Below are 20,765 nucleotides of genomic sequence, written 5' to 3' on the forward strand. Positions count from 1 at the left end.
AGCGACATAGCAGACCTTCTCCATTCATCGGGGCACAAACTCTGCAGCTCTGTGTTTTTTGACAAAAATACATGGGAAGCACATAAAAGTCAGAAGTACTGAGCAAAAGTACTGAGCAATGAAATGAACAGACTTTCAAAATTTCCCAGCCTCTTGTGAACAGGCAGGGTTACACTCGGAGCCTCTACGTGTTACAGTGACCTGGAAACAAGGGGGAAGCCTTGGTTGGTGCCCCAGAAATCAAGAAGACAGTTAGGCAAGTGTCTGAGCCAATCCTTTGTAAACCAGACGAGAACGGACACCCTTCCTAAGTCGGCACCTGGCAGAACCTCACACGCCATTTGTTCTGTGCCTTCGGGCACTTACCTAGGGAAGAACCCAGGGCAAGAGGCGGGTAATTTGTAAACTGTTGCTGCTAGAAAACCCCTTTCCTTGTAGAAAATGAAGGCGGGGACAGAACTGGCGCCGAGCTGGGGTGGTTCTCGCCCCGAGACAGCTCATCTCTGGGGACACAACCGTAGGATGAGTGACGAGGGGCCTCAGCCCTCGTGGGGAGACGCTCCCCCAATCGGATCCGACTCTGCTGTGTGGTAACCACGCCTCTAAACGGCAGCACGTGCTGGTCGTGCTCACCCAATGCCCAGGAACTGCTGCAAGGCTCACAGCCCAGAGACACGTTTGAGCACTTACAGCCTATGGTCACAGCCAATAAAAGTGACTTCGAATTCCCACTAATTTGCATGTTTAGTTGTTGACAAATGAAAAGCAGAGCAAGAAAAGGCATAAAAATACACCGGGAGGGGCTCACTGGGCAGAGACGAATGACAATGCGCGGTCCACTCCGGCCCACACCTGAGGGTCCCGTGTGCACCGGCTGTCACCAGCCGCTGACAGGGATAAACATGATGGCAGGCGGAGCCCTTAACCTCAAGGGGTGTCCGCCCCAGCTGGGAAAGGAGGGCCTGACACCCTGACATGGCTGAGGGACTCTCTGGCCAGGAGGGACAGGAGATGGGAGGGCAGCCGGGAGTGGCCTCTCAGCAAGTCCACACACAGGCACACGTGGACACAGACACCCTCACACATGTGAGAACCAGGGATAAGCTGACATGGGGAGGCCACGGAGGGGGGTGTACAGCCAGGACCCAAGGCCAGCAGCACTGAGACCCCATCCCAGATGGCGACCATGGACAGACGGCATGAGGGGCCGCAGGGCTGCCATCACACTGCTGAGACTGGTGACTCCACAGTGAAAACAAGCCCGAAGTCACACACTCATCCACATGCACAGGGCCGTCAAGCTCGCTGGGAGCTCAGCGACAGCGACAGCGACAGACAACATCATGTTTACGGTGTCGGATTCCAATCGGGATTTTTATTGTCTTCAGCTGAGATTCATCATGTGGTTTTGGATGCCTGGGTCTGTCTCTAAGTGTGTTTACTTGCAAATCCAAGCCAAGGTTAAATAAATGATCTGAATTAAACATTCACTCTGCTTCAGCCCCACGGCCTGCCAGAAGCGCTGCCAGATGCAAAGCAAGACAAGAGCACAGGAAAATCTCCAGCGAAAAACATGCTGAAGTCTTCCTTTAAAAAGCCCCCAACATGTCCACATGCAGGAGAATGACGCTGGACACTCACCTGACACCACACGTGAACATTAACACAAACTATACCCACGTCCTCGATATAAGAGCTAAGACTAGAAACCTCTTAATAAAAAATGTAGGGGAAAAGCTTCACGACCTTGATTGGGCAATGATTTCTTGGATATGACCCCAAAAGTACAAGCAACAAAAGAAACACTAGATTAAATGAGATTGCAGCAAAATTAAAAACTCTTGTGCACCAAAGTATACAATCAACAGAGTGAAATGAAAAGACAACCCACAGAATGAGAGAAAATATTTGCAAGTCACATATCTGATAAGGGGCTAATGTCAGAATTATACAAAGAATCCCTAAAATTCAACAACAACAAAACAATCTTGATCTTAAAATGGGCGGAAAACTTGAGCAGGAATTTTTGCAAAGAAGATGTAAAAATGGGCAATAAACACATGAAGAAATGCTCAGCATCACTAACTGTCAGGGAAACACAACTCAAACCACGGTGGGACGGCACCTCACACCCACTAGGACGCTGTCATGAAAACAACAACAATAACAAACAAACAAAACAAAACTACAGGAAGTGCTGGCGAGGATGTGAAGAAAAGGGAACCCTTGTGCCCAGTTGTGGGGAATGGAAAATGGAGCAGCCCCTGTGGAAAGCAGTGTGGAAGGTCCTGCAAAAGTTAACATAGAATTATCGTATCACCTAGCAATTCCACGCCTGGGCACCCAACCCAAAGAAGTGAAAGCAGAGACTTGAACAGACATTTGCACACCCATGTTCACAGCAGCTCTATCGGAAGAGCCATCGGATGGAAGGAAACAACCCAAATGTCCATCAACGGATGAACAGATAAACAAAACGTGATCCATGCACATAACGGAGTATCACTCAGTCTGAAAAAGACAGGACATTCCGGCACCTGCTGCAGCACGGACGGACCTGGGGGACACTGCACCCTGTGAGACAAGCCAGTCACAAAGGACAAACCCTGTATATTCCACTCTGGCCAGGTGCCAATTTATGTCAAATTTATGGATACAAAAAGCAGAATGCTGGTTGCCAGTGGCTGAGGGAAGGGACACTGCTGAATGGGGACAGTTTCAGTTGGCGACGATGAGAAAGTCCTGGAGGCGGACGGTGGTGACGGCCGCACAAGAATGTGAGTGGACCAGGCGCTATTGGGCTGCGCACTTAAAACTGGTAAAATGGTAAATTTCGTGTTATATGTATTTTACAACAGTTAAAAAAATTAAGAGCCCAAACATAACTAAATGTGTTTTCATAATAAAAACACTAAGTTTTACCGCTCATTAAGTTCTTTACAGCGATCAAAATCAGCATTACACTGCACTGCATAGAAACAACAGAAAACAGAAACAACGCACCACTCAGCGGCTTCCCGTTAGCCGTGTAAGTGAAGTTTAGGAATAACCGCTATTTCCATTAGACTGTGATTTTAAGCTGGGAGACGTTAAATAATTTAAATTTGAAAAACAGTATTGGAATTTGTAAGTGGACTTGGTGTGTTATAAGCTTACTTTATTAGATAAATAAAAATAATTTCATGTTTGCGAAATTTGGTTTGTGTTGAAATGCTGAGAAAGAAAAACGAATACATTAGATTATAATTGAACTTGAAACACTGAGGGAATTTAACTTTCATAAAAAGTTGATCAACAGCGATCAACGTGAAGGCGCCGATCACCTGGGGAGGCTGGCAGGACCCAGGGTTGCTTTCTGAACTTGACTAACCAGCTGAACTAGTTTTCAAACAGTAAGATAAAGTCTAGTGAGGGATATTCCAGAGTGGTGAGGTGAGCTGTGCTGATTGAGACGTAATATTGGGAACAAATGTGTAGGAAATCTCAACGGCCTCCAAGCTGTCCACCATCACGTCTCCCTAAATGTCTCGATCGTCACTGCTGTGACAACACATCCCACTGTTTGCTTCCACAGTGAGAGGTTCTTTCGGCAACCGGTCACAGGAGAAGCTAGAGCCCGGCCAAAGGGAAACTGCGGCCCTGCCAGAGACATGCCGAGGGTGGTAGGCGGCCCAGGCTGGCAGCAGGCCTGCTCTGGGGCTTTCGGGAGGGTGCTGGAGGGTCAGGGCGAGCCCGTGAACGCAGGAAGAAAATGGGTGCTTTTCCCGCAAAAGAGAAATTACTGAAACCAGCCCTGGAAGAACGGGCACATCTGACTAGTCCAACTTCCGTTTTACAGTGATTTGAATCTTCCTGCCCACCTGATGGAGGAAGTGCCTCTATTTCAGATGGGAAACTGAGGCAGAGCTTGTCCACACTCAGACAACTAGCCACCCAGGGAACCAGGCTGTGGTTTGGGTTCCTGACCCCTCACCTGCCTGCTCACCTGCGACAGGTAAGAAGAGCACAGGGAGTTTGGGAGAGGCCCCACGCCTGGACCCCAGCTCCCCACCACCAGATTCCCGTGTGCACCTTTGTGGGTAGGGCTGTCCAGGCCCCAGGAGCAGAGGGAGGAGGAGCCGGGTGTTGGATTTTAGAGCTGGATGGGTGAGGGTCTTGTGTCTACAGGCCACCTGCCCTCCCCTAGGCCATCAGGCTTCAAAGTTGGGACAAGGGGCCCTGTACAGAGGTAAATTGGTTCCACAAGGGGCACATCTGGGTGGTGGGTGTTGACAGTGACCCCTGCTCTGGTTCCACACAGACTAGAACACTTCGTCCAAAGGCTCCCCAAAGTATAGACACAACCACATGGGCCTGCGAGCCAAAGTGTCCCCAAGCACACTGTCACTGTAACCCAGGCACGGCAGGCCTGGGGATGAAGAGCCTGCCTGGGGTCTCCTGGATGCTGATGTCTGTGGGGTTTTCAAAGGAAGGTGACAGCACCAAGGAGGGGCCAGGAGCCCTGGGACACAGGAATCCCGGTGTGGAGGGTGAGCCACGAGGGCAGCCAGGGACCAGACAGGGGACCTCAGCACCGTGACACAGGGGGCACACGGGGCCACAGGGGCTGAGTGGCTGGGGTGGCCGAGTCTGAGCGGCACGGGCTGCCCCAGGGGTCAGGGTCCAGGCTGGCACACGGGGAGGGTGGAAGAGGCAGCCGCAGGGCCGGCCCGCACTGGGCTTCAGGCCAGGGGGAAAAACCACAAGCATGAGAAGTCCCCCAGGGACATTCCCAGGCCCCTCCCTGCACCCCTGCCCCCAACCTGAGCAGCTGCAAACCAAACTGGCAAACACCGTCCACCAAGGAACTGAATGGCAGGAACAGAAGCAAAGGACGAGGGGTCAGGAAGAACCGCTGTCCCCGTGTGGGGGAAATGCCAGCCTCCACAAAACCCTAACTGTCCAAGAGGAGTAGAAGGAAAAATGAAACCAGCACAGAGCCGTTCAGTATTCTTTTCCATAAACCCAGGAAAACACAGCGCCTACTTGTGAAAAAAATTTCTGAAGGAAGAACACATAATTCATGCAGGCTGCTCTTTTCAGTCAATAAAATTTAAGAAATTCTTACTTGTAGGAAATTAAGGGCTGAGGAGTAGATGGGCTAGACTGAGGTGGGGTGTGAGTTTGAGGCAGGCCGAGGTAAGTGAGAACAGAGCAGGCGAACTAAGGAAATCACGCGGCACTAAGGAAAAGGTGCAGTGATGATTAAGGGACATTCGCAGACGAAAGCTGGAGGCTCGCCAGGTGGATGACTGATTTTGCAAATGAGGAGACGTGAATAACTGGAACAGAGACAATAACCAAAGATACAATAGAATAAACTTTCTTGAACCGAAGACAGATCTCAATCTCTTTAACAGAAGGGCTCACTGAGTATCAAGCAGAATTAATGAGTATTTTATATTAAAATATAAACTAGCCGACAAGCACGATGGCCCACAAACTCTGCTGGAACAGCAGAAGACAGTGAGGACAGCCAGTGTCACACTGCAAACCCAGGCTCTGTACCAGTCAGGCCAGGTCACTGCGGTGCCCTGCTGCATATCAGCTCCCTGCGGGCTCAGAAACTGTACAAAGAACATTCCTTTCCTGAAAAACCAACTCAAAAAATTATCCAGGCAAACAGGAGAGACTTAAAATCAAGATCCACAAATATGGAAGGGCAGGCAAGAAAAGGCGGACAGGGGGTGGAGATGACTGATGCTGGAGTGAAATCCAAGTAGAGTTTGTGAATAAAACCTGAAAATGACAAAAGAACTATCGCTAGAGCTGAAGGCTTCTTCACCTTATTAGGACCAATGGCTCTTTGGGGGTCATTGCCAAGGACACAAACATGTACACGGTGGGCAGAACCTGGGAGAGGGCTGGATGCCGTCCTGCCCGCAGCTGGCACGTCTCAGGGTCCCCTGCCCACGCCAGGGCCCTTCTGACACAGCTCCAGTAAGAACACCAGCCACCACCTGGCCCCACCGCCTGCACCCTCAGCTGGGCCGCCTGTCTCTGGCCTGGCCTGGCCCCACCTTCTTGTAATTTGCAGCTTCGTAACGTCCAGTCTCCTCCTTTCCCTCGTGTGGCAGGTAGGGTTCTCCAGAGAAGCAGAACCCAGGGGGATCGCTCTCTCCTGAGACGAGACCTAGACGTGTAGCCACACAGGGGTTTATTTTAAGGAACTGGCTCATGCGGATTGTGGAGCCTGGCAAGGCTGAACACTGCAGGGCAGGTCTGAGACCCAGGGCGGGGCCGTGCTGCAGCTCTGGTCTGAAGACTCTCTGGAGTCAGAGGGCCCTCCTCCCCAGGGAGCCTCATTCTGGCTGCTCCTGGGACCTTCAACTGATTTGGTGAGGCCCACCACACTACGGAGGATCATTTGCTTTCCTCAAACTACTGATTTCATGTTAATCGCGTCTGAAAACTATCTCCATGGCAACAGCCAGATTTCTTTGACCAGATATGTGAGTACCATGGCCCACCCAAATTGATACATAAAATTAACTATCATGCCTTGTCAAGCCTTTAAAAATTAAGTTTCTAAGAAAACGTAAGGACAGGTAAATATTTCCCTTTCCAGAGAACCGCCTAACCTTACCTCACACAACATGGGTTATTGCTACCACTTGTGTGTATATTTATTATTACATTTCACACATGTAAAGTTTCATTCTCAGTTACACAGTCAGGGGGAGGGAGCGGGACCACAACCGTATTCATCTGATCCTAATACTGTCATATTTCCATTCTACTTTCTTACGCTGAAGATTTGATAGCAAATTGCAGACACCATGCTATACCTCACGGAAATATTTCTGCATGCAGGTCTAAAAAATACAACTATTTCCCCACAACCAAATGACATCTTCACACTTCACAAAATCAAGAAGAATTCTTTCAGAATGTCTGATCTCCCCTAACTGCCAAAAATCTCTTCTCTAGCTGCATCTCCCAAGGAACACCCGACTGGGCCACGGGTGTAGGCGGTACTGCCCAGGGCATCCAGCCCCTGGCCACACACTTTCCCCACGACACTGGCCAGCTGGACGTGGGCCAGCTGTCCTGTAGAACGTGTAGTGTCTGGTTTGCTCGGTCACTGGTTTTCCAGTTGTTCCTGCAGCTGGAGGTTTGCTCTAAGGGCTTGATAGATTCAAGTGAAATATTTCTGGCAAGAGTGCCCCGTGGCCGATGTGAATTTTCAGCATCACCGTATCACAGGATGAGACATGAAATCCAGTTGTCGCCTTGAAGTGTGGCAAGGGTCAAGCCTCTGCCAGTGGTTTCAAATTAGGACACTGGAATTGGCTGGGTGACTTAAAGAACCCCCAAATCAGACCACTTCTTTCCAAAGGAAAACTTACATAATCCAATAACCAGACACGTAAATCTACAGTAACGTGTCTCGGCAACCTTCTGAAACTTCCCATTTCTCAGCCCATCTTGAAGAAAGTCGGTTTGGGTATCATGTCAGAGAAAATCAGTAGGGACTTCAGTCACGGGACTCTCATGCTACCCCGTGGATGCTGAGAGACCTTCCCACGGGCCCAGAGGCCCACCCAGGCTTTGTCACCCCGCTCGTCCCCACTCTGACGGCCACCTTGCCTGGGGTCCCACCCTCATTCCTGGGAGGCCCAGACCTGGACCCTTTGGTCTGTCCCTGTTCCTCTCAAGGTCCCACCGCCCCAGGCCAGCCTGGCCTGCGCATGTCATAACAGGCAGCTTGCAACCATTGGTAAAGAAACCCAAGTGCCACATTGAATGGAGAGGCAGGCACATGCAAACACCAGCCAGGCCCTGCTGTCACCTTCACCACTGTCAGCGTCACCTTCGTAGCCTCCGGCTCTGGAGCTGGCTGCTGAGTCCCACATGGGCTCTGCTGCTGCTGGGCCTGTCCCCTCACCATGAGAGGGGTGACAACATGACGAAGCGGGGCACTTTAGCTAATCACGTCCATGGGCAGCAGCCTTACCACTGCCCTCCTATGACCTCACGGGATCCCACGCCCACACTTGGGGATGTCACATCACCACAGGGCCTCTTCCCGTTGGCTAAATGATAACGGAGCAGGGACATGAAGGCTTGGCACCGCACCGCTGCCACCACTGGCTTCAATGCGTGCCACCATTTCTCCAGGCAGCTGCCCCACCTCTCAGGTCCCCCACATGACTGTCTTCATGTCACTCCATAAATCCCACCCTGGGTCACAGAGCCAGGAGCTCCAAACTCCACCCAAGACGAGGCAGCCCCCGAGGCCAGCACAACTCACCCCCGTGCACCCAGGCTGGGGAGGGGGGACAGAGACAGGCCAGCTGCGTCGCCAGGGGTGGCCAGGGAGCGGCACCAGTCTCTGTGAGCCAGGCTGCACCACAGGGAGCAGCTAGCCAGCTCTCCTGGGGGAAAGCCCTGCTTTGTTGCATTTGCCCATTTCCGTGGTGTGAATACACTCACACGTGACGTCACCGACATGGGCTGGGGAGCTGCCCGCCGGGTCCAGCTGAGCAGTGGAGGCTGCAGCTCAGGCAGGGTGGGTGCGAGGGGGCGTGACCAGCATCGGCAGGTCCAAGGCCCCAAGGGACCTATGAGTTCCGTGAGGACAAAAGCAGAGACCAGAGCCAAGGAGATGGGGCACAGCCCCTGGAACCTGACCTTCCATCTTCACGACTGATTTTTGGCTGCGTTCTGCTTACTGATTGCTCTGTAACCAACACCCCCAAACTTATTGGCTAAAACAAAAACAGTGATCTATTTAGCTCAGTGGCTGTGACTTGGCTCAGCAGGGCCAGCCATCCCTCCTCCGAAGGGCCGGGGCCAAACCCCTGCAGGCTGCACTCAAACCCGTGAAGGTGGGTGACCATGCACGTAAGGCTGCGCTGGACCTCCGAGAACCAGGGACTTGGACCAGTATGGGGGGGGGGGGACTTTCCCTCGTGCATCAGGAGCCAGCTGGACACCCATGCTGGCACAGAGCCCCATGACCCCATCAGGGACCCAGGGTCCTTGGTCTTTCTGTCCACATCCTGGGGGTGCCCACCCCTAAACGCAGTGTGTAACTGGGATGTATAGTCGATTGGACGGGCATATTTGCTGTGAACTAATCTATTAGCATTCTGCAAACATGGCTCAAGGGGTCACTGAAAAGGTCCACTGTGTGCCCAGCCTGAGTATGGCTGTCAGATGCTTCTGTGCTGGACTCTGATTCTGGAGCAAATGACCCAGATGCAGGGCAGTCTGGGCAGTGCAGTGGCAAGAGCCCAGTGGGCAGTGCCAGCTGTGGCCTCCTCACCAGGCCACCCTCCCTGGACCCAGGGCAGTCTGTGAGAGACCATACAGGCCACAGCACACACACAGAGGCACACGCACGTGCACGCACATACGCGGCACTGAGCACGGCAGTGAGGAGGGGGCTTCATTCTGACAGGCCCAGCATGAAGCACAGCCTGGGAGAGGAGGGGGGACCCGGGAGCCCCAGGCCAGGGTCGCGGTGGGCAGTGCCTGCTGGAGGAGGGCTAGCCTGGGCGTGAGCTCTGGATGAGCTGCCCACAGTGTGGACCTCGGACAGCAGCCTCACGGAGTGTGACCCCGACCCTGTGTTGGACAGAACCTCAGGTGACTTGTGCGCAATCACTTCTGAGATGCCCAGGAGTGGCCACGACTCTGGTTGAAGGGACAAGACAACCTCAGCAACTTGGTCAGCAAGGGGGCTTATGGGACAGACCTCCAGGATGCCGCCCCCGTGACCGTGGATCCTGGCGGCATGGTTGTCACCAGCTGACCTGCCACTGGTGACATGACCCGTGGCCTGGCCTCACCACACATGCTTTGGAGAGCACAGTTTCTCTGGCTGCAGCAGGAGGGAAAGTCAGGACTGGATGTGTGGTGCTAACCTGGAGACAGAGGGGCCACCAAGTAAGGACGGAGGGTGGCCTGTAGGAGCTGAGCACAGTCCCTGCCCAAAGGCAGCAGGAAGAGGCCCCCAGTCCTGCACCCAGGCACTGAGTTCTGCCAACAAGCTGGGTGAGCCTGGGCGGCCCCACGCTGGGCGTCCCTTGGTTTCAACCTGGTGGCCCCAACCATGCTGCACAGGTGCCCAAGGTTGACAGAGCAATAAATGGGGGCCTCTTTCCATTGACCGATTTATTTTTATGGTGGTAAAATATACATAACATAAAATGTACCACTTAAGCGATTTTCAAGTGCGCATTTCAGTGGCACTAAGTACATTCGCAGTGTTGTGCAGCCATCCCCACCTCTACGCAGCTCTAGGACCTTCCAGCCGCCCCAACTCGCTGCATAAACAGCGCCCCCAAACTAAGGTCTTTGAGGACACAGTCGGAGAAAGTAGGTTCGTCTCTGCCAGAGGCCATGGGAGCCCTGGGAAGTCCCTGCAGGATATTTCAGGTGGGCAGGGGGGGTCTGCTTCCTCAGGGCAAGCCCCTCCTGGGCTCACTTTCTCCTCGCCCACCAGTGCCCAGGGAAACTCCGCTCCCAGCCCAGTGCGACTGGATTTCAGGGGGACATTCAGGCACAGCGAGGAAGTGAGCATGACCTTTCTCTTGTCTCAAAGGTCCCCAGGCAAGTGCATGCTACCTGGTGGGGAAGGGTGATGGGTCAGCCCTGCTCCTGACCTGGGTACTGAGGGCCACAGGTCACCTTCTCCTGCGTCCCTGACATTCAGGCCGGCCCCTGTGCCCAGGAACGTCTGGGGGGGGGAGGGGGAGGGAGGGGCTGGCCTGCACTGGGCCTGTCTTTGGAGGGGGGTGGGCTGACAGGTCCCAGGCACCACCTCGGCTGCAGTGCTGGTTCCTGGGGTCCCCACGTCTTCCCCACACCTGTCACCTGGGGTGCTTCTGATCTGTGGGCCCCGTGACAGGGTCCACATACTCCTCCATGAGGAGTTCCTGCAAAACACAGCCTCTCTGACCAGACGTGGACCCGCCCGTCTGTCCAAGCGCAAGTGTGTAGGCTGTAATGAAAACACGTGAGAGCATGGCCCCACACGCGGCCCCACACGCGGCCCCACACGCGGCCCCCCCGCCTGTCCCCTCCCAAACCACATGGGCCTGAGGTGGGGTGCCGTGGGGGTGTTTGGGGTCCTCCTCTGACCACACCGAGACTCTGTCCCAGACTCTTCTTTCTCCCATCGAAGTAATTGGGAACGCAGTTAGCCAATTCCCTCCTCTCCCCCACCCACCGTCACATCTGCCAGCCTTAGCTTCCTCACTTAAAAAGTTCCCATTTTTGTAGGAAATGAAAACAAAGGTCGAGTCTCCGTAGGGGGCCTGGGCCTGGCGGGTGGCTGAGTGTAAGCTGGCACCCGGCCCTGGTTCCCTTCTCTCTCTGAACGTCTGTCTCATCTGTTACGTGGGGTGTAATGGCGCTTGCTTTATAAGGTTCTACAGAGGATCCCAGGGCCCAACCCCTGGCCCTTCCATCACGGCTCAGGAAACCTCACGTGCCATCCTCACACCTGGCATGGCGGTGCTGGGGGAAGGCTGTGAGTGCTGGCACAAGGCCCGTGTCCCTGTTAGGAAATGCTTGTACCGCAAGATCATGTCACAAATACAGGTGTGAGTGGCTGCTGCGAAAACAAATGACATTCTCTCTGGTCCTATCTCCATCTATGCACTTTGAGGGGAACTTGGGAAGTACTGAAGAACACAGGCCATGATCTAAAAATCACCCAGTCTGTGGCCAGCAACTGCCAGCGTGTTTGTGTTCCCTCCCGGTCTTTAACAAGACGAATGAATTAAAACAGAACCAACTGTGATAAATGACATTAGATGTGTGCCAGTCCTATGAAATACAGTAGCGGGAATCCACACTCATTTTTGGTCCCTGGGGATGTCACTCTAGCAGCACAAGCTGGGGACAGGGCAGGGAGGGCTGGGGGGATCCTTGACTAAGGAACAGGGCAGGCCGAGGGTCCCGGTGGGTGGGGACAGGTGTAGGTCGTGGCTGGCGGTTCCGTGGCCCGGTCTGTGCTGTGTCCCTGGTTGAGGGTGGGGCAGGCTGCAGGTGGTGGTAGTGGCTGAGGGTTCGGGTGCCCAGACTACAGGGCAGCCCCGACCCAAGTTCCAGCTCTCCCCATCCTCACCCCAGGGCCGGCCCTGCTGCCCCGAGAGCACCTTCTGACCCTAGGATGGACCTTTGGACCCTCGGGTGGGTCATGTCAGCAAACGCGGCTCACCAGTCCCCTGTGGGCAGATGCCCTTCCTTGCTGCCCCTGCACCAGGATGGGAGGGCACGTGCCCACCCACCCTCACTTAGCGCCAGGCACCTGCCAGGATGCAGACCCGCAGACGGTGCTGCCCCAGCCAAACCCTCTGCCTCCCCAGCACGGGCACCGAGCCTGGCGTCAGTGTGTCCCCAGGGGGCAGCCCCCCCACACACACACACTCGCGGCCCCACCAGCGCCCCGTCATTCAGACCCCAGACCCCAGCTCTTCTGGCTCACAGACCACTTCAGCATTTTGCTATTTTTAAACAACACACAATAAAAACGTGAGTTTAGGTTTTAAAAAGAGGTTGATTTTCTACCTGCATCTCATTCCAGATTTATTCAATAACATTTATACTAAATACAGACAAGACGAAGGAGCACCTCCTCTTGCCAACAAATCCATCGCGTACTTCACCTGTGTCGGCAAGTGTGCGCCGAGTGAGCACAGCCGCGGCGCCCTCCGACTCCTACGTGTCTGATTTGGGAAGGAGCCCAAACGGAGGCTGACGCTTCACCTCATGTGACAGCCGCACCGTGAGCACACCCTGCTCTCAGGAGCCGGTGTCTCAATTCTCGAATCACACAATTGAGAAGTTACCTGGCTGAAGACATGGGAGCAGCCTGGGTGTCCATCGACAGATGGATGGACAAAGAAGTGGTGGTCACAGGTAGGGTGGAGTATTACTCACCATAAAGAAGAATGAAATCTCGCCATTTGCAGCAACATGGATGGACCCAGACAACATTATGCTGAGTGAAATGAGTGAGACAGAGAAAGACAAACACCATGTGATCTCACTTATATGTGGAACCTAAAGAACAGAGTAAAGGAGCAAACAAAACAGAGACAGGCTCAGAGACACAGAGAACATTCTGACGGTTGCCAGCTGGGAGCGGGGCTGGAGGGGTGGCAGAAAAAGGTGAAGGGAGGAAGAGGTACAAATGTAGGTACACAGTAGTCCCAGGGACACAAAGCACAGCACAGGGACGACAGTCAGTAATGTGGAAACACCTGTGTGTGGGGCCCGGTGGGTGGCATGCTTATCGGAGGGATCACTTCTTAAGGTAATTAAATATCTAATCACCTAGAACTAATATAATATTGTACGTCAATGGTAATTGAAATAACCTTTTTAATTTTTAAAAATAGTCATGGGGATGTAAGGCACAGCAGAGGGAATATAATCAATAACATGGTAATAATTATGTGTGGTGCCAGGTGGGGACCAGACTTATTGGGGGGGGTCACTTCGTAAGTTACATAAATGTCTAACCAGCATTTGACACCCGAAACTAATATAATATTGAATGTCAACTGTAATTGAAATATAAACTTTAAATCATTTTCAAAATAAATTTTAAAAATTAAAAAAGAAGGCCCCTGGCTGGGGTTCATGTTTGAGTTCGGTCTCTAAAGGCCACGGGCGGCAGGGGCTGCAGCAGGCTGGCTGGTCTACAGCTCTCTGCGGAGTGTGGGGTCCTCGTGCAGAGGACAAGCCCCTGCCTGTCAGGCCTGGCGCGGAGCCTGGGCACGGGTCGCTCACCAGGGACAGCGAGGGCACAGTGACAACTCCATCAGGTTCACATGTTCCGTTGGCGGGCGAGTGAGTGAGCCCGGCCCCTTCTGTGCTGAGCCGGCGACCGCGACGCAGGATGGGGGTGGACGGCAGCATGTCGCCAAGGCTGTGTGTATGCAGACGCGGAAGAACCAATAAAGCTGTGTGTACATGTCCCAGGACACAAGAGTCAGCGTGCGAAGGGCCCGAGGTGCATGGGGGCAGGGCTGGGCAGGTGGACACTGCTGACAGCTTGACCCTGAGCAGGCTCATGGGAGCCACCCTCCAAGCACACGGGGTCCCCGATCGTTCCGCCCAAATTCTTCCCCATGTTCGGTATTTTCTAGAAATCAAGCACATGTTGCCCTAATCATGACGCGTGCCTTTGCAGGCCCAGTGGGAAGGCTGCCTGGCACGGGGCTGGTTTACCCACTGGATTCGGGACCAACACAAGGAGGGAACGCCTTCTCTGCCTGAGACTGGAGGCCAGTGTGGTCTGGCTGCCCGGCGTCCTCTGCCAGGAGCGTGGCACCTGCTTACCCACGGGACCAGAGCACGCAACCTGCCTGTAATTTGCCTCCGCGGTGTGCGCCCTGCTGCTGTGGTGAGCAGGACGGCAGAGGCACAGCCCACAGCGGGGAAGGTCCGGGGACCTGGGGCAGGGACCACAGTGGCTGGTGTGGATGGAAAACCAGTTACCTGACCCCAACCCTGTCATGACAACCTGAGGCTGCAGGTTTCAACGGGGAAACTGAGGCATGGCCAGGACGGGGAATCTCAGGCTGCCAGGCCTGGGTTCTGAGCACTGCAGCCCAGAGACATGCCACCTTCTAACCTCACTGATCGACAGTCCAGGGGCTGGGTCCCAAACTTGCCCGGACACCACTGAGGACACTCTGCTCGTGGCTAGACCTGGGGCTGCAAAGCGGGCCCCTCGTATAGGGCTGTTCTCTGTGCCAAGTGCTTTGATTGGCAGGGACGCCGCCCTCCACCCAGCTTGGTGCCACCGTATGTTTGTGCAAGAACAGCTCACTTCCTCCCACCCCGCCTGCCACTGGGTTTGGCTCCCACGTGGAGAAGCGAAAGTCAGGGCAAGTCCCGGGAGCTTCCCAGGAAAGTCCCAGCCGAGTTCCACTGTCTGCAGAAAGTTCCACCAGGCTCCTTTTAGCCCACGTTGGAATGGGGGTTTCTTCCTCCTGACAGTCTCACAGGCCTTACCTGCCTGACACGTGTCCTAACCCGGCCCTAATGCTGGCTGTCACCAGCTTGTCCTATAGCCTCACTGTACCTGGAGGACGTGAGGGGACCCCCACCCCCATGACTGGGGGCACCGAAACACTGCAGCATGTGCTATGCCTCTCCAGGCCTTTCTCGGGACGGTGTCTTCACACCAGTCTGCACCCCCTCGCATAGGAGAGCAGTGCAGCCATGTGAGCGAGACTGGAGACCCTCTCCCAGGAACCAGGGGCCGCTACAGAAAAGGGGACTAGAAGCAGCGATGTTTGGGGTGACAGGGAGATGACAGAACAGGAGGGTGTCCTGAGCTCTGGCCAGTGTGGGGGCCTTGGGGACCCCAGAAGCAAGGTGCATCCTCACGGTGTCCCCAGGGCCTCAGCTTCCCCATGGGGTCTTTAAGGCTCCCTGGTCCCAGCCCCTAATTTCAGCCTTCCAAGACACAGGTCTCTCATCTGGGATATTTCCCTTTGGTCTCTGCTCTGTCTGCAACTCTGAACAAGTCTGTACTGATCACCGACCTGCATCCAACAAGCCTGTAAAGTGCATCCTGAGTCAGGTCCCCTTGGCCCTGGGCTGAGCATGTCCTGGGAACGAGCCCTCCAGGCAGGGGGAACAGCCAGTGCAAAGGCCCTGGGGCACAGGGACTCGGACAGGGCAGAGTGGCTGAGCTCAGAGAGATCAGGTGTCAAGGCGGGGTGGCTGTGGCCTGGCGACACGGGCACTTTGAGGCTGGCAGAGTGAGACCTGACTCAGGCTCGGTGCCGCGCCTCCCCCAGCTCCTCTGATAAGGATGGGTCTCCCTTGCTGCTGGCTGACCTGGGTGACTCCACTTTCACCTGGGATTTCCCCGGGAGCTGTCTCTGTGGCAAGGAGCCTGACCAGGAAAGTCCCAGACCACAGACAAGGAGGAAAACCTCGCTCCAGGGCAGGCTCAGCAAGGCCAGGCCACAGTGCCCCCTCTGCAGGGGCTCCCAAGGCCCCTAGACATCTGGTTTCAGCTCTGGCGCTGGGACCCAAGGACCTGAAGATCACCTGGCCTCCCACTGATCTCCCTGCCTCTGTGCTGCCCAGCCCTCAATTACGCAGTGATATTCAAGGCGGCGGGTGTGGTCCAGGGACCGAGGCGGGGACAGCGGACTGCCCCCACCTGCCAGAGGTGGGCGTTGTGTAGTGGGCAGCCTGGGCCAGCAAGGAGCTCAGAGTAATGTGCTCTCCACGGAGCCCGGAAGTACTAGGTGAGGGTGGACCAGGGCAGCCTGTGGAGGTGTTAAGTGAGCCCCACTGGCCACGGCCCTCCCAGGGTGCTGGTGAGCCCCGCTCCCTCCCCAGCCCCAGAGCTCTCCGCTCTCATGGGCCCTCGGTGGGTGCCGCAAGAGAAAGTGGGGTGTCCTGCGGGCCCAGGTGTCCCCACCTTTTTCCTCCCCTCACGATGGTGACCTCTAGCCCAGGCAGGCCCATTTCACAAGGACAAGAACACAACTGTGAGACGTACACGGGACGCTGTGCAGTGTGTGCCCTTTGCAGGGGCCCCAACACGACCCCAACTGGCCACGCTCTCCCTGTTGGCCTCAGGGCATTGCCCTCTACGTTGGGGGCATCACCTTTACTGTGCCCCTTTGTTGACGCCCTGGAGCTGCCTCCCAGCCCTGCTCTGTCCATCAAAACACCCCCATTCAAGACCTTGCTGTGCTCCCACCCCAACACAGACTCCAGCCCAGGACGGCCCCTCCCTGGTGTCCACCTCCCACCCGTGCCCTTCATTCCATCTTGACCCAGTCGGCGAGCCCTGGGCGGAGAGTGGCATCGTCTCGTGGGCAGTGGTGATGGACTCCTGTCATTTGCACGTGAGCAAACCCCATCCCGTTCTGCGGCGTCCACTCTGCATAGCCTGGCCACGTCCTCACGTGGACACCGCCGTGCCCCTCACCTGCAGCCCTCACCTGTCCTGCCCCCACTCCCTCACCCCACCAAGGAGCTCCTTGCTCTCCCCATTTCACGGGTGAGCGAGGCCCACAGAGGTGGGCATCTTGCTCCGGGCCACACAGACAGAGGGTGGTGACCACTCAGGGTGAAGAATGGCCCTGCCAGCCCCCCTGTCCTTCGGGCCCAGCTGCCCAACCAGTGGGGATGCCCCCAAAGGGACGCATACAGCTTGGGAGGAGAAAGCCGGAGCCATGGGCGTGTTTCTGCTGACACTAAACCGGAAAACGGGGCCCCCAGATGCAGGTGGCTGGCGCTGGACCGGCAGCTCGGGGATGTGGAGCGCCAGCCCCAGTGGGCAGGAGAGCAGGACACAAGAAAGCTCAGGCCCTGCTCGGGCCAGATGCGCCATGCAGACCGCCCGGCAGTGACCCACGGGGCCACCGACTGCTCCTTTGGCTGGAGCCTGGCTGCAGGCACCTGGACAGCCCCCTGGCCTGGGGAGGTGGCGGAGACTCTAGTGGCGAGTGGTCACTGTCACCATGTGACCCTGCATGGGAGCTGGTGACAGGAGCAGGTGGAGCAGGTGCTGGGCCTCTGGGCCCTCGGGAGCCCCTCTCCTCATCGGGGGTGGGGGCTGGGTGAGCTATGGCACCTTAAAAGACATTCTCAAAATATTTCCAAGATTTGAAAGGAAAAAGTCTATGTGCAAAGCATTGTTTTCGGTACTTTGAGGAAACTGTTAAATTTCAAATATTCTTCAAACTGTTAACACACCCACTCAGAGAAGAGGATTTGCTAGCACCTTCTGAATGTGGGTTTCTGGCTGCACCTCAGGACAATCTCTGCCTCGAAAAGACCTGAGAGTCACACTGAGATTGTGGGCACCACTGAGTAATAAGGTGATGTTCTTAGAAACCGAGAGTTTCAGTATAAGTAACGGGGGACGTGGCTGTGCAACGAACGAGGTTAACCGTCCTCATACCGTGACGTTCGTCTGACATGGGGAGTCAATACACACTTTCACCTACTTGTATATATTTACTATACATTCTGCACCGTCTCCGGGCCAGGCCAATGGAGCAGGATAGAAACCACGGCACCAGCAGCTTCCGCTCTTGCCTGGGTCTGGTTTTGAAACGTCATCCCCTGCTACGTGGAAGCAGGAGGCACGATGGGCACACAGGGGAGGCCGCGGCCTGGCTCCTGCTGGAAGGAGCCCCTCTGAGCTTCAAACAGTCACGGCTGCAACTCGCTGCAACACTTCGCATGCTACGGAATGTTCTGAGGCTGCTGAGGGCGCCGTGCTCACACTGTCCTCCCCACACAAGTTTGCTAGTATTTAGTGTCCAACGCCTACAAAATGGCACATGAAAAATCATCCGTGTCGACACTGAGATAAAGTGGACATGCTGTGGGCGTGGGGGAGAGGGTGTGGGTGGGCGTTCTCTCTCTTACGCCTTGACCTTTTTATACACTTGCCAGTTCCCAAACACAGCCCCAGTTAGGATGGCTATTACATCAAAACAAGCGCAGAAACAAGCGTGGTGAGGAGGGGGCATCAAAACCCTCACGCAGTGTTGGAGGGGATGTAAAATGGTGCAGCTGCCATGGAAAACAGGATGGAGGTTCCTCAAAATATTAAAAATAGAAGTATCATATGACCCAGCAATTCCATTTTTGAATAGACACCCAAAGAAGTGAAAGCAGGGTCCTGAGATGTCTGCACAGCCACGTTCACACAGCACTGTGACAAGAGCTACCAGGTGGAAGCAGCCTGAGGGGCCACCGGTGGGTAGGTGGACAAGCGACTCTGGTCCATCATGCAAGGGGACATCACTCAGCCTTAAAAAGAAGGGCAGCTGGCACGCACCGCAGCACGGATGGACCTCATGCTGAAAGAAGCTAGTCACAAAAGGACAAATACTGCGATTCCACTTATAGGAGGTCCCCAGAGTCCTCACATTCAGACAGAAAGTAGGATTGGTGGGGGGTGGGGGGGCGAGTGGAGGGAAGCAGTTTCCGTTTGGGAAGATAGAAAGTTCTGGAGATGATGGAGGTGACGGTTGTCCAATAGTGTGAATACGCCTAATGGCACTGAGCCATACACAAAAACATGGTTAAGATGGTGGATTTTGTGGGCCGGCCCGGTCGTTCAGGCAGTTGGAGCTCCATGCTTCTAACTCCGAAGGCTGCCGGTTCGAATCCCACATGGGCCAGTGGGCTCTCAACCACAAGGTGGCCAGTTCGATTCCTCGAGTCCCGCAAGGGAAGGTGGGCAGCGCCCCCTGCAACTAACAATGGCAACTGGACCTGGAGCTGAGCTGCGCCCTCCACAACTAAGACTGAAAGGACAACAACTTGACTTAGAAAAAGCCCTGGAAATACACACTCTTCCCCAATAAAGTCCTGTTCCCCTTCCCCAATAAAATCTTTAAAAAAAAAAAAAAAAAAAAAAAAAAAGATGGTGAATTTCGTGTGATGTGTACTTTACCACAATTTTTTAAAAGGTGATATTGGTTCAGAAGTTCTCACAACAGAAGGCTGGGAAGCTGCCAGGGCTCTGAAGCACAGCTCCGGCAGCAGAGCTGCTCTCAGACCCCAGGAGAGCTCCCCACCACGTCACCCCTGCAGGTGTGGCCCGAGGTGCCTGCGGGTGGGGCAGAGGGAAGGGGAACTGCTGCCTGGCTGCTCCTGTCACTGGGCCACCACGGAGGGGACCAGCTTCCGCTCTGTTCTTGAGGCTGAAAGCTGCCCCCTCAGACATCCTGAAACTCAGGCCCCACCGGCCACCCGTGTCCCAGCGCCTCCTGAGACAGTGGCCTTCAGCTCCGAGAGGGACGACAGGTGGCCCAGGGCACACGCAGCTGCCCTGCTCTGGGCGCTCCCTCCACTTCTGTCCGGGGCAGGCTCCTCGCGCATCCCGTGGCCCATGCAGGCTCATCCCAAACCTGGAGGGGCTTGTGGGGCCGGGCAGGGGGTGCGGGACGAGGACAACCTGGCTTGAGTCAGCGCCAGCCTGGTGCCCAGCGAGGGGAGTGTGGTCAGCAGGGTGACACTCTCAGGGCATCGCTGCCCATCCCCCGCCTCCCTCCCAGCTGTCCACCCACAGGACTCACTCCAGCCCCACTGCCTCCTGGAAGTGGGGGTCTCTCCTGAGGCTGGGGAGACGGGGCTCTGTGGAGCAGCTCACTGAGAGCCCCCACTGCCCCACCACTTGCCCCTGGCTGACTTGGTCCCCCAAAGCTTCCCCCCCATTCTGGGGGGGACATCCTATCTCTTCTGGGGGTGACCAGCAACTTGCTGCTCCTGGAGTTGGAAGTGAGACAGAGAGGAGGCGGGTGTGGCTGGGCTGGCTGCTGGCTGGAGACGGGCAGGGGGTCAGAGTGGTACCCAGCACCGCGGAGGGTGACCGGATATGCAGGGACCAGGGCACTGGAGCTGCTGGAGGGACCAACACAGCGGGGGACCCTGGGAACTGGAGGGTCTGGTGCGTCCCCTCATGCTCCCCAGGCTCTCAGCCCGTGGCCCCACTATAGGGAGGCAGGGGCCCCCAGAGAGCAGCCCCGAGCCCCAGGATGCATGGCCGGGGCCACCAGCTTCCCAGAGTCACCACATGGCTCTGAGGGCAGGCGTCCTCGGTCACACCACAGACGGAGTTGGTGTGGGCCCTGGGGCCTGAATCCTTCAGGATGGGAGGCACTTCCTTGGCGCCTGCCTCCTGCAAACGGTTCCCTCTGCGTTTCCTCACGTCAGGGCGGAAGTGCAGATACTAAGGCCCGGCCACACGAGTCCCCGGCTCTGAG

The sequence above is a fragment of the Rhinolophus sinicus genome, chromosome 17, assembly GCF_057876585.1.
Source record: "Rhinolophus sinicus isolate RSI-liver-muscle chromosome 17, RSI-T2T, whole genome shotgun sequence".
Lineage (NCBI taxonomy): Eukaryota > Metazoa > Chordata > Mammalia > Chiroptera > Rhinolophidae > Rhinolophus > Rhinolophus sinicus.